Source organism: Lycium ferocissimum, unplaced genomic scaffold, assembly GCF_029784015.1.
Source record: "Lycium ferocissimum isolate CSIRO_LF1 unplaced genomic scaffold, AGI_CSIRO_Lferr_CH_V1 ctg17085, whole genome shotgun sequence".
NCBI lineage: Eukaryota > Viridiplantae > Streptophyta > Magnoliopsida > Solanales > Solanaceae > Lycium > Lycium ferocissimum.
In genome coordinates this window covers 1726-14757 of record NW_026717001.1, presented here as the reverse complement: position 1 = coordinate 14757, position 13032 = coordinate 1726, and the positions used below count along the sequence as shown (strand labels likewise).

General features: G+C 34.2%; 1 pseudogene; it reads right to left on the bottom strand.

The window, feature by feature from the left end:
- Positions 1 to 6941: 6941 nt before the first annotated feature.
- Positions 6942 to 7449, bottom strand: LOC132042685 (3-ketoacyl-CoA synthase 1-like; annotated as a pseudogene).
- Between the last annotated feature and the right edge of the window lie 5583 nt (positions 7450 to 13032).

Here is a 13032-nt window from a genome sequence, read left to right as displayed (position 1 = left end):
AAGAGCCCAAAAGTGGGGACACTATAGCACAGAATTACGCGCTATAGCATAATCTGAGCCATCCCCGTTACTCCGATTTAGCGTAGTAAATTGCGCGCTAAAGGTACTTCGGTAACATTTTTTTTTTTGTTGGGGTATTTTGGTTCAAAATGACTTTTTGGGGGCATTTTGGTTCTGACCCGATTAGGTCCGGGAGCACTTTGATCTCGCTAACGTCCACGAGGAACTCATCAATATCATCGCACCATGGATTTATCTCATTGCGATCAATGGATCGGTTGCTCGCAGTCACACTGCTACATTTGAAACCCGACCCAAATGATTTGCCATGATGTGTCTCCCTTTTTTACCCTACCTTACGCCTCAAGATAAGCCACTTCATACTAAATCGAATCGAGAGTGTTACCAAACCTCGTACAATGTCATTCTAGAAGCTTCCATTTGTTCATCGCTAAATCCGAATTTCTTCGCAAATCATCCAACACCGGTTTTCCCCGACATGTGGGAAGAAGTGATCAATAGATTTGGAGAAATCGGATTATAATGCTTATGTGACTTCCGTGCTAAAATGCCGCATTATAATGAATCTGATATCTACAATACCTTGTTAGTGTATGAGATACCAGGTTGGTATCATAGAGAACTCAATGTTTTCTTGAATGAGTGAACTGTCAGTCCTGTATGATACCATGTCAATATATGATATGCCATGTGGGTATCACTGAAGACTAAGTAGTATTTCTTGAAGGAATGATCCAACGTTCTATGATATCTTATATGTATATAATATATACCAGCGGGTATCACATAGAGGATTGAGTATTTTTCTTGAAGAAATGAATCGGTAGTCTCCTATGACACCATGTTAGTATATGGTATATACCACGTGGGCATCATAGTATACTCCAATAGATACTTCAATTGCTACCGATTTGGTATACTATATGCTAAAATATGTTGTTTTTTGAGATATAGGGAAAAAAAATACCAATTATCCTTCTTATTTATATAAAAAATAAAAAATAAAAAAAGTAAAAATAAACGAGCCAAAAGGTAGAATTAGATTATGAAAGAGAAAAAAAAAGGAACTAAAGAAAAAAATTGAAAAAAAGAAAATAAACAAATAAATATCACGTAAATAAAAAAAAAAAAAGAAGAATAAACAAAACTAACAAAAAAGGTGAATGAAATTAGATTATGAAGATAAAAATCAAAAAGAAAAGAAATAGGTGAAACAAAAAAGGAACAAGAAGTTTTAAAAAAATAGAGAAAAATATAAAAATAAAGGAGCTAGAATTAAATATGGAATCAAGTTATGGTGAAAATAAAATAAAAATAGATGATTTGGGAAAGAAATAAATGAACAAAAAAGGGGAAAAGGAAAAAAAAATGAAAAAGAAAAGAGGTAAAGAAGAAAAGAAGATAAGAAGTAGAGAAATAAAAAAAATGAAAGAAAAAAGAGATAATTACTTGAAAAAAACCCTACAATGAGTAGGAAGGGTAAATACTTTTAGTATGAAAGTAAAGGGGCATCGAAGGTAATTATTTTACGTGTAGTGAACATCGGGGTTCTTTCCCCGTATTTTTTTCCTTCGACTTAGGATTGAACTCGTGCTAGTTTAGCTTTTAAAATTGTACATAATAATAATAATAATAATAATAATAATAATAATAATAATAATAATTGGGCTTTTCGAAAGTCCATACAAAAATTTGCAAGGGCAACTCACAGGAGTGCCCATATTTTGGGGTGGTCTTTAATTTTCCCATTAAATTGTTGGTCTTTAATTTTTTGCCCTTCGTTGAACCTTTTTTGGGGTTCAAACCCCCGTCCCAAATTTTTAAAAAAAAAAAACACGCAAGACAAAGTTTTGCATGCTTGATAGAGTTTCAAACAAGGTAGAGTTTTGGGCAAAACTCTCCTTAAAAAAATTTTAAAGGAAAAATTTCGCTTCGAATCTAAGCCTCTTTCAAACCCCGAATCGCGATTTAAAGAAAAAAATTAAAGACCACCAATTTGGGGGCCAAAAATTAAAGACCCCCCAAAAAAAAAAAGGGAAGCGAAAAAAAATGTTTTTGCAGGGGACACAAAAAGAGCACGAAGCACTTTTTTAGTTTTCCAAATTTGGGAAGAACGAATAGGCCCAAGCACTTCGATCTCGCTAACACCCCGGGGAATCATCAATATCATCCCCCTGGATTCATCTCATTGCGATCAAGGATCGGGTTTGCCAAGCCCAACCCCTTTTAAAACCCGCCCAAATGATTTGCCATAATGTGTCTCCCTTTTTTACCCTACCGCCTCGATAACCCTTCATACCAAATCAAAAATGGGAAGTTTCCAAACCCGTACAATGTCATTCTAAAACTTCCATTTGTTCTCGCTAAATCCGAATTTCTTCCCAAATCATCCAACACCTTTTTCCCCGATGGGGGGGGTTGATCAATAGATTTGGAAAAATCAAGATTATAATGCAGGGACCCTGCTAAAATGCCGCATTATAATATTGATCAAATAAGGTTTGTTCATATACAAAAGGGTTAAAGGCTACCGATATTTTTGGGACAATAGTTTTTATAGCCGCGAGATCTTTGTTAATGGTGATTCCTCGATGCCTTTGTTTCTTCTTCCATGAAAAAAAAGTTGAAGGGCATCATTGTTGCGTTTGAGAACGAAGGGGAGAGCTCATACGGGAGGTATTCGACGGACGGTTTGGGGGAGAGGAGAAGGCCCCCAAAACGGGGAATATTAGTTGTTATAAATTTTTGCCGGTCATTCCCCTTGTATATTTTCGCAATTCTCCCCGTGACTGCCTTTAACCTTTACCGGAACCGGAGAACCGGTTGGGGAACCCGGCCCGGTTTGGGTTAAAAATAAACCCGTTTAACCGGTTGTTTTCCCCGGGAAAATTTAAACGGAGTCCTTAAAATGCCCCAAAAACCCTTTTTTTTATTTTATTTTTTTTTTTTATATATATATATATATATATATATATATATATATATATATATATATATATATATATATATATATTATAGTATTTATTAGTATATTTATATATTTAATATTTATGTTTATAAGTAGTTTAAATATTTCACGAAAAAGAGTGTAAAAAAGAAATACGTGTATACATATATATATTAAGTTATATGCTTAAGTTAACACTATATACTACATATACCTTAAAATAGTAAGAATATACGTATATATATCAATGACCTATTATATAACTTATATATTATATATATATATAGATATATGTTTAAGTTATATACTATATATACTTATAACTTATATATATAGTATATACATACTTTAAGTATACTATACATACTTATAACTTATATATTATAACTTATGTTATTTATAGCTTAATTTTTTTCAAGTTTATAAATTGAATATATATATATATATATAAAACCTAAAATATAGTAAGAATATACTTATATATATATCAATATATGTATCAAATACTTAGGTTATATAACTTAATATATATAAATATGTTTAAGTTATATATAACTTATATATATGTATAACTTTGTATATATATATATATATATATATATATATAAAATATAATTTAACTTTCTAGTTTTTAATTTAAGTATATTCTTAGTATATTTTAGGTATATTCCTAACTTTATAAAAAAAAATATGAACACAAGTAAATAGAAGAAAGCTCAATGAGCCATATATTTTATTCATTTTTGGATAACATTTATTTGCAAGTTGTATTTTTTTTAACTTGCAAATAATACATGAGCAATATAGAAATAGTAAATAAAAAATCACCAATTTTGAACCATTTCGTTAATTTCCCCACATCATATTGGGCATGGAAAATCTTCAAAGCCTTATTTGGTCCGGTCCATAGCTATCAAATCTTCAATTTCCCTCTTCGCCTTCCTCCGTTCTAAGTTTTTTGCCGCTCCGATCTAACCCAATCGCAAGACACTAGACTTGCAAGCTAAAGAAGATTAATGAGTGTCTAGGTTCAAATTTTTGTTTTCCCTTTGGCTAAATGCGTCTCCGAAGCCACGGTTGATACTTGAACCGTAAGGATATCTCGGTTCTTGGAGAGGGATAACTTCCCTTTGTACTTCTTCCACCAGCTAAACGCCCAAGCATCCAGTTCCTTGATATCCATATTTGGTGCATTAAATAAAGATTTCATTAAATTTTCGTCAAAAAGAATTTGGTTGTGAATTAAAATTTTTAAACTCGACAACCCTTTTTTGCTACTCCGAGAAGTAGTAGGGGGGGAGCAACGGGTAGCACGTTCTTCCAAACTAGAATAATGAGAAAAAATTTTTCTAAACTCATCAAATACGGTTTTTTCTAAAGATTTAACCCCCTCTTCAATTTCTAAAAACTTATAAATTTGACTAACCAAATTTTTAGTATAAGACACTTTTAAAAAAGGGATTTAAAAGAGAACCCAATATAAATAAATTTGGGGAGGGGAAAAAAATACTTTTTAAAATTTTGATTATCATTTAAAAAATAGCCCTTGATAACGGGTTTATATTTATACTCTTTTAAAACTCTGCTATTTCCGCTAAGAGGCAAAAACCCGGGTTTCCGTGGGGTAGAATTGTCTGAAAAAACAAGGTTTCATTATAAAAAATTTTTTAAAAGGTCAACCATTCTTTAACATCTTCCCAAAGCGAATAATTTAACCAATCATCACATCGATTATATTTTTTAACTTGTTTTAAAACCATCTATATCTTTGAGCAAAGTAAGGGAGTTCCACCTAGTCTCAATTTCTACTTGAATTTTCTTTGGTCTAAGGTTTTTTTCCCCCAAAAAATTATTAAAATCTCTAATTCTTTCTATTACATTCAAAAAAAAGCAATCGACCCCCTTTAAATTTTTGAATAGAATCGTCAAAAAATTAAAAATCTTTAACAATTAAATTTAAAATGTGACAACTCTCTCACATGAAAAATATTTTTTTGCGGAGGGTTTAATTCTCTCTTTAAAAGACCCAAACGCCTTTGTATTATTAAAGATTATCTAAAGAATACAAAGTTTTTTCTATAAATGTTAAATAATTCATAATAGTAGACATTGAATCCCCTAAAAAATTTTCCATCGTGGGCCTTTTCCTTCATCTTAAAAACTATAATTTTTTTTTCATAACCTAGTTGTCATCAACCCAATGAAGTAATAGCAAAAAAAACTAACTTTTTAAAACTAAGACCCAAATCGCCGGGAAGACAAACATTACAATTTAAAGAATTAAATACATGGCGCAAATAAAATCTATATTTTTTAAACAAATCTATAACATCGGGTCTACAAGTACTTCTAGGAATACCCCCAAATAACGAATTATAACAACGTTGAAGTAAGTAACAAACCCCAACCCGATGGAAAGGAAAATGGTAAACAATCATGCTACCATTTTAGCTATTTCTACACGCTCTTTTTTCGTCATACTTAAAATTTCTACCGGGTTGGTCTTTTTCATTTTAATCCCCCCCCCATTTGAACCCGTTTGCTCTCCCCAAACATCCATATGTTTGGTTCTCATAGAGCATTTAGTGTACCCGTTCCACCATCCTTTCCGTTCCTTTTAAAACTAAATCGTCCCATTGGGGCTGTAGCCCTTGGGTTTTCCCCATTCTTATTAAATTTCCAAACTTTAGGTTGTTCCAGTTTAGGGGGTTTTTCTTTTTTGATTGTCAGAAGTATCTCCTATAATTTTCGGGGGGGTGTTTTATCATCATCATCTAAGTCTTCATTAAAAATTGAAATGTTGTTCGCCTTGACCTAAAAATTTATTATTTCCTCCAACATCAATACCTAAATTAGGGTTTCTTCCACAAAGTTTCCTCATTGCCCACCCCCAACAATACCACTACTACTACCGGGACCACGTCTTAATCTCTTTGACTTATTAAATAAAATTTAAATTTTAAAACAAAACAAATAAAACAAACAAATTAAATTGCTAAATTAAATTCGAAAAAAAAATTCTAGAATTAAATTCGAAAATAAAATGAGTTGGGAAAGAAGGTCCCAAATTTCCGGGAAAAATTAAACAAAGTAAGGGGGTAGAATTAAATCCCCCAAAGCTACTTTGGGTTGTTGCAAAATCACCAACTCCACCAACAATATTATAATTGCAAAATTAATAATTGAAACTATAATAAGACTTTGAATATTTATTTGAGGAAAAATAAAGTATAATTATTAAAAAACATAATTAAGATTAGATTTGAGAGAAAAAGGGTAAAATAATTAAAAGAAAAATTTGGGTTTTTATATGGATGAGGGGGGGTTTAAAGGGTTAAAAAAAAATTTGGGGGGGTTGGGGGGGTAAAAAAATGACGTTTGAACGGGGTTTTAAATTGGGCGTTCCCGGCCCCTTACTCCCCAGCCCCCAACGGCTTTTTTAATTTTTTTTTTTTTTTTTAACCGGTTTTAAAACCCGGAACCGGCCCGGTTTTTTTCAAAAAAAAGGGGGGAGGGAAAAAATTTCGGTTTAAACGAACCGGGAACATTTTACCGGTTCGGTTCGTTCGTTTCCGGTTAAGCCGGTTGACGGGTTTACTGGTAACTACTGGGCACGGAATTATCATGCACCCGCAACAATAAATTATGACGTGAATTTAACTTTATGACTGTAATCTAGACTATTATATTCCTTTATTTCATTTTTCGTACCCTAAACTTTCTGTATTACTCTGTTCTTTCGAAAAGAACAACACTTTTACATTTGAAAATAATTTCACTTTTTTAAAAATTTTTATTTTGTTCTCCCAAAATTTTTTATGGTCCGAAAAAATCATAATATTTTAAGAGAAAAAGAACAAAATTATTAATCCTATGTTTCCAAGTTAATATTCAAGTTACTACGAAAAGTTGGGGAAAAATATTGAGATAAAGGGGAAAATTTAAATTGAAATAGTTGAACTACAAAAACCCTTTAGCAATTTTCGACAAGGCCAGCACTGCAACCCATTCCAGTAACATTATAGCTCGGTATCATCTCTCAGGTTGTAACTTTTACTATTACACTTGACAATGATGGCATAATATTGTATACTTAGCAACATAACCCAAAATTCATTCCCCACTTTAAATTTTTTGAAAAAGTTCATCTATTCCAAACCCCCATTTCACTTCTTCTTTAAGTTCCGCTCAAACCGGAGGGTCTTCGAACGATCCTTTAAAAGTGTACGTTTTGTCACCTAAGCCGGATCGTTGCAAGATCCGGTCCTGAACTCTAGTGAATCTTTGTTATAAAATAGACTTTTTGGGGCTTTTATCGAGAAACATTAGTCCGGGAAGTTGCTGGTTTTTCAGGGCTTATAGCATGCAAAATCTACCAAGAAAACTCTTCGCCTAGTGTTTTTGTGGAAGACTAGTACGACTAGTACTAAAGTTGGAACCAAAATGAGAAAAAGCTCAGGATATCTTATGATCAACTCCATTAGATGGGTAGTTGAAAGCATTGCCTTGTTGAAGAGTAATTAGCGAATGAAGGATCTCTACCTTAATTTTTTTCCCCTTCTCTTTATAGTGTCGCTTTAAGGTCCAAAAAGTTGGAGAACGAGGACCGTTGATTCAGGAAGGAGTTTTAAGCAGTATATATTGTCAGAGTAAATAATAATTTTAAGACTTTTAACGTATCTTATTATCAAAGTTGAGATCTCACATTTTATAATGGATCGTAGGCTTATTGGTAGATATCATTTCGAGACCTGCCCCATTTCGAATAGTTTCAGGGTACAATTAACGAGTTTTCGGCTAAAATTATCTCTTATTCGTGGGAGTAGGTTCATTTTGGTCCCTTGAATATAACCCTGAGCATATTTAATCCCTTATGTATGGGAGTAGGCTTATTTTGACCCCTCAAATATAACGCTTAGCATATTTAATCCCTTCACTATATATGTAAAATTGGAGCACTTTTGGTATCCCTAACGAACCCGTTTAAGGAGTAATGTGCTAAACCCATGCGACACTCACGTGACTTGCAAGAGGCTAAATCCATTAGACAAAAATACTACACTCACGCCTTTCCCCCAACTTCATACGAAGAAACACGCACCGGAAAAAGCCCGAGCCTCTCGTTGAAAGCTTCAATTGGTGAAGAAGAAGAAGAAGAAGAAGAAGAAGAAGAAGAAGCTGATTTTTTTTTAAAAAAGAAAGTTTATCCAATATATTGAAATTTGCATTCACATGCTTCCGAAAAAAATTGGAGCGGTTCCACCAATTAAGATAATTTATAACGGTTGTTAAAATGAATTTTGATTTTTTTAATATTTAACCAAACAAAAAGGTTATATTAACATGCTTCCAAAATAAGTGGAACGGTTCTATGTGTGCTGCCAGATTATCATTTAAGAGTTAGTTACCAACCATATGATCCAACTATTATGAGTTGCTTTGCTAATATCTTATATGTGAGTTACATTTTTAGAGAAATGCCATTATGTCGCTTTGCATTTTGTCCAATGAATTTAGCCTCTTACGAGTCACGTAAGTCACGGGGTTTAACACCGTTACTTTTTAAACATGTTCTATTAGGGAAACCAAAAGTGCTCCACTTTAGCATAATTAAGGGATTAAATATGCTTAACGTTAAATTTGAGAGATGAAAATGAACCTACTCCCATAAATAAGGATCAAATATGCTTGGGGTTATATTTGAGGGACCAAAATGAACCTACTCCCATAGATAAATGATAATTTTAGCCCAATCTAAAATTAAACCGTTTTTTTTGTTTGAAATAACGTTAGTAAGAAGGGTATTTTGAGCTATTTAGCTATTTGAGGGTATTTTTTGACATTTTTGGACAAAAAACGTAACAAAAGATAAATTTAAGCTATTTCAAATAACAATACTATTTAATTAGGGGTAATTTAGTCAAACCATATTTTTTGCATAAAAAATAGTATTTTCTTAAAGGTTTTTTTTTTTGTTTTTTGTTTTTAAGCAACCACTAAGTCTTAGTGGAGGGATATTTTATTAAATATAAAATAAGACAAAACAAACAAAGTACGGGGTCTAAGCCGACAAAAAGGCGAACAAAAACATCACACAATTAGGAAAGTTGAAGCCTAAGGGTTTTCTCCTATTCCAATCCGCCGATCTGGCCGAAAAGGGAATGGAAATTTGGGACTTCACCATAGCCCGATACGAGCTTCTCGCTTCCGGGCACTCTTGCACCTCAAGCCTCACGTGTGCCGTGAATCCATCGCTATGGAGTTGATTCTCCGAGGAAACTCGATCTTGATCTATGAGGTAAAGTTTCAACCCATCCCTTCAAAAACTTACTTAATCCCGTGCTGATGTTGTTGAATAGAAGCTCATTCCATGTATCTAGCAGTGATTTTGAGAGTATCTCTATAGTTGAAACCGTAGCTCATATCAACCTCGGGAAATGTGTGAAGTTGTTGCATATGGTCCCGTTGATTCTTTTGTCGTATAGCTTGTAGTTCTCAACCTTTAGAACTAAATGTGAAGACCGTAATTTTAAAGGTCAAGAATTACCCCAAAATTACACGTCTTGATAATACCTCGTAAACCACGAAAAAACTTTTCTATTTTAACCCCCTTTTGTACTACTTCAACTACCGAGCCATAGGCTAATACCACCATTAGAAGTCTTAACAATATTGAATTAACACAGTTAACCTTAATAATTAGTAAAAGCAGTGTTTTTGGCATTCCTAATTCTAAGATTAGCAATTTGGTGCTTGTCAAGGTTCAACAATCTCCTCCCTGCACTAACATTTCAGAAATTATAAAATCTTGATGTACTTGCAAAAACAAAAGCAAGGTTAGTTAAAAAATCAAATTGAATTCTTCCTAAGACATGGTATTATCACATTATTATGCTCCACCAAACTCCTTATTCTGTCAACTAAGTGATAATACACCACGGGGCCTCCCATCTTCCTTCAATTACATTCTTCATCATCATAGAATCACCCATAATAAAAGGATGCAATTCATTCTCCATACAATATAGTAGCCCCTCAAAAACCCTCTTGCTTCGCCACCACCTTAGTATTATGCCCAATACTTGACACGGGCATAAACTAAATTCCATTCCAGTTCTCACATAAAAGCCATAAGAGCTAGTGATTCCTCTCCATGCTTCATCGAATTGACTTATACCACCTCTCCAGGGGATTTTCCAACAGCGTTTGGTCATTAATAAGGGCTTGTATTCCTCCAAAAAGCGATCAACTCCCCATAAAAGGAGATATTTTTAAAACCACGGATATCTATCTTTGCCAAGAGACGATTTTTTAAATCTCATGAATCAACCTTCTAAAACTAACATTTCCTCTATGTTTTATAGTATTCCTCCTCTTCCATAACTCCTAAGTAACCATTGCGGCCCCGCATGAAGAAAAAAGTGGAACTTCTTAGCACATTTTATTTTCCACCAAATCGGAGCACCCATAAATTTTGACCGATTTATGTGAATTCCAAAAAAGATCCTTAAATACCTTCCACACCCCGTAGCAAAAATTCGTCAAAATAAATGCCGCATAGTTTCCTAAGGAATATCCAAAATACCTAGAAACAATAGGAATATGATTCTCATTAACTTGTCATCTCGTAGAAGCTTAAATTTCCGCAATCTCCATAGGAAAAAGAGATTTTAAATGGCCCCCTTGATCCATATCCGTCTATAAACATCTTGTTCCCGTTCTCGTGTCTCACAAGTTGCCATGCACTATTAACGTGAATTTTCCGTACTAGTTGGCATCCACCATGGTCCGTCCCATGCCCTTTTGTAATCGCTCTTATGAATCTCATAATATGCTCCATTATGCCGTTGGGAAAGATTCCCGCGTACCCGATCTTTCCAACATCCACCTCTATTAAATCCTACATCCACTAATTCTTCATTAATAGGATATTCAATAGGCACAACATAGTGTAATGCTCCCAATTGGTCGCTCATCATCTTATACATTAGGTACCCCCTGTTTCCCACCGCATTTCATGTTCCACAACCTCCTCATTTCCAACATTTTCTTCCATATTTGGATCCCCTCTTCCATTGCACCTTCGTTTAATTTGTTTTTTTACAATACTTGTTCCAATGTGTAGCCCACATAGTGCTTTGTTCTAAATTTCCACCACAATTTTGTAAACAAGGCTTTAGAAACCTAAAAAGATTAAACCCCAAACCTCCTCATTGCAGAAGCAAACATCTTGCCACCTTTCAGGTCTCATTACCTTCCTCGTGTTACCCAAAAAATATTTAGCAAATATTTTATGAATTTCATTGAGGACACATTTAGGAGGTGCCACCACCGATGAAGATGAATAGGCATGCTTTTAACCCCTTTTAATTAAAATAGCCTTTCCTCCATAAGATAGAAATTACCTTTCCCGACGGAGTTTACCCCACCTTCTTAATAAGCTCAGAATAAAATATCTTCTTCTTTCTAGCATAAGAAATAGGACACCCACGATAAGTAAAAGGAAAATGTCCCTTTGCAAATCCTGTTATATCACCTACTCTTGTAACATTTCATTCCCAATCTTGCTATGCTAAAATAAGAGTTTTCCCCTCATTGATAAGCGCCGATGTTCCGCTTTATATGCACCCACTTGTAAAACCAATTCGGAGACTAATCATCGGCCCAAGCAAATATAATAGGGCATCCATATAGCAAAGATTCATAGGATAGGTCCACTTTGGGATCCCATATCCAATGAATCTACGTCATCAAAAGAGAGTTCAAGGCCCTAGATAACACTTCCGTAGGAAAGAGTGCGAAAGAGGTTCTCCCGTTTAACACCTCTAGAGATTTAAAGAAACCCGTAGCCCGCCCATTCAAAGAATAGAATACCAATTGTTATCAACCACCTCCAATCAAGTTTTTAAAATGTTCCGCAAATCCCATCTTTCGAGACATGAGTAAATACTTCCAAGAGACTCTATCATAAGCCCTTGGGCCCTACCCAATTTGATAACCACATTAGCGCTTTCCTTCAAGTCCGAATTCAACTATCTCCGAGGAAGAGAATGTTCTAAAAATGCTCCTTCCTTTCACAAATCCCGATTGATTAGGAGAAATCAACCTTGGCATTAACCTTTCCAATATCCCAGAAGCACCCCAGAAATCACTTTGTTAATGAAATTAGACAAACTAATTGGTCTTAAATCGAGAAAAGGGTTGAACAAAATAGATTTCTTTGGAATTAAGACCAAATTAGGTGAGTTAAGGACTGGGAAGAGCACCATCAAAAATCTAGGATATTGCATGGACATCATTTCCAACAATATCCCAACAAAGGCCGATAAAAATCCCAAAATCCATCCGGACCACTAACACTTTCTCCACTTAATGCAAAAATTGTTTCTTTAACTTCATCCTTGTCCTGGATAAGTACACATGCCCATATTTTGTTCATGATCTACCATAGTAGGGAAAATGCTTCAATCTCGGAGCCGTAGTATCTCCATCCGAGTGAATTGATTCCAAAAAAATTTACCGCCTCTTGAGAAATTTGTTCCATTGTATCCCAATGCCACGCATCTTGAATTTCGCCCTAAAGACTTCCTCCTTCCATTCACATAATTGTGAAAGAAGCTAGTATTCCTATCTCCCTCTCGTATACCATGTAACCCCGCTTTTTTCTCCAATACTTTTCAAAGCGTAAGTATATCTTCAATTCAATTTTGCCTCGAAGAACAATCGTGACAATGCTTGGCTCTTCCTCAAATAATGCTTCTTTCACCTTCACCACCTCTTCCCGATCGAAAGTTGTTTAAAAATATCCCCATAAGTTCTTTACTCCACGCGATGCGGCCTTCTTCAAATTTTTCAATTTTTGCTAAGGCGCAAAAATGAGTACCCACAAATCGGGCCCGAAGAGTTGGAAACTAGATCTTTTTAATGATTCAAACAACCCCTAAATTCAAAAATCTAAAAGGTTTAATAACATTGGTAACTTCTTCTCCATAAGACATAAGTAGCAAAGATCGATCCCGTTTCAACGAGCTCAATTTCATTTAGGAACATCTCCTCAAAGAATT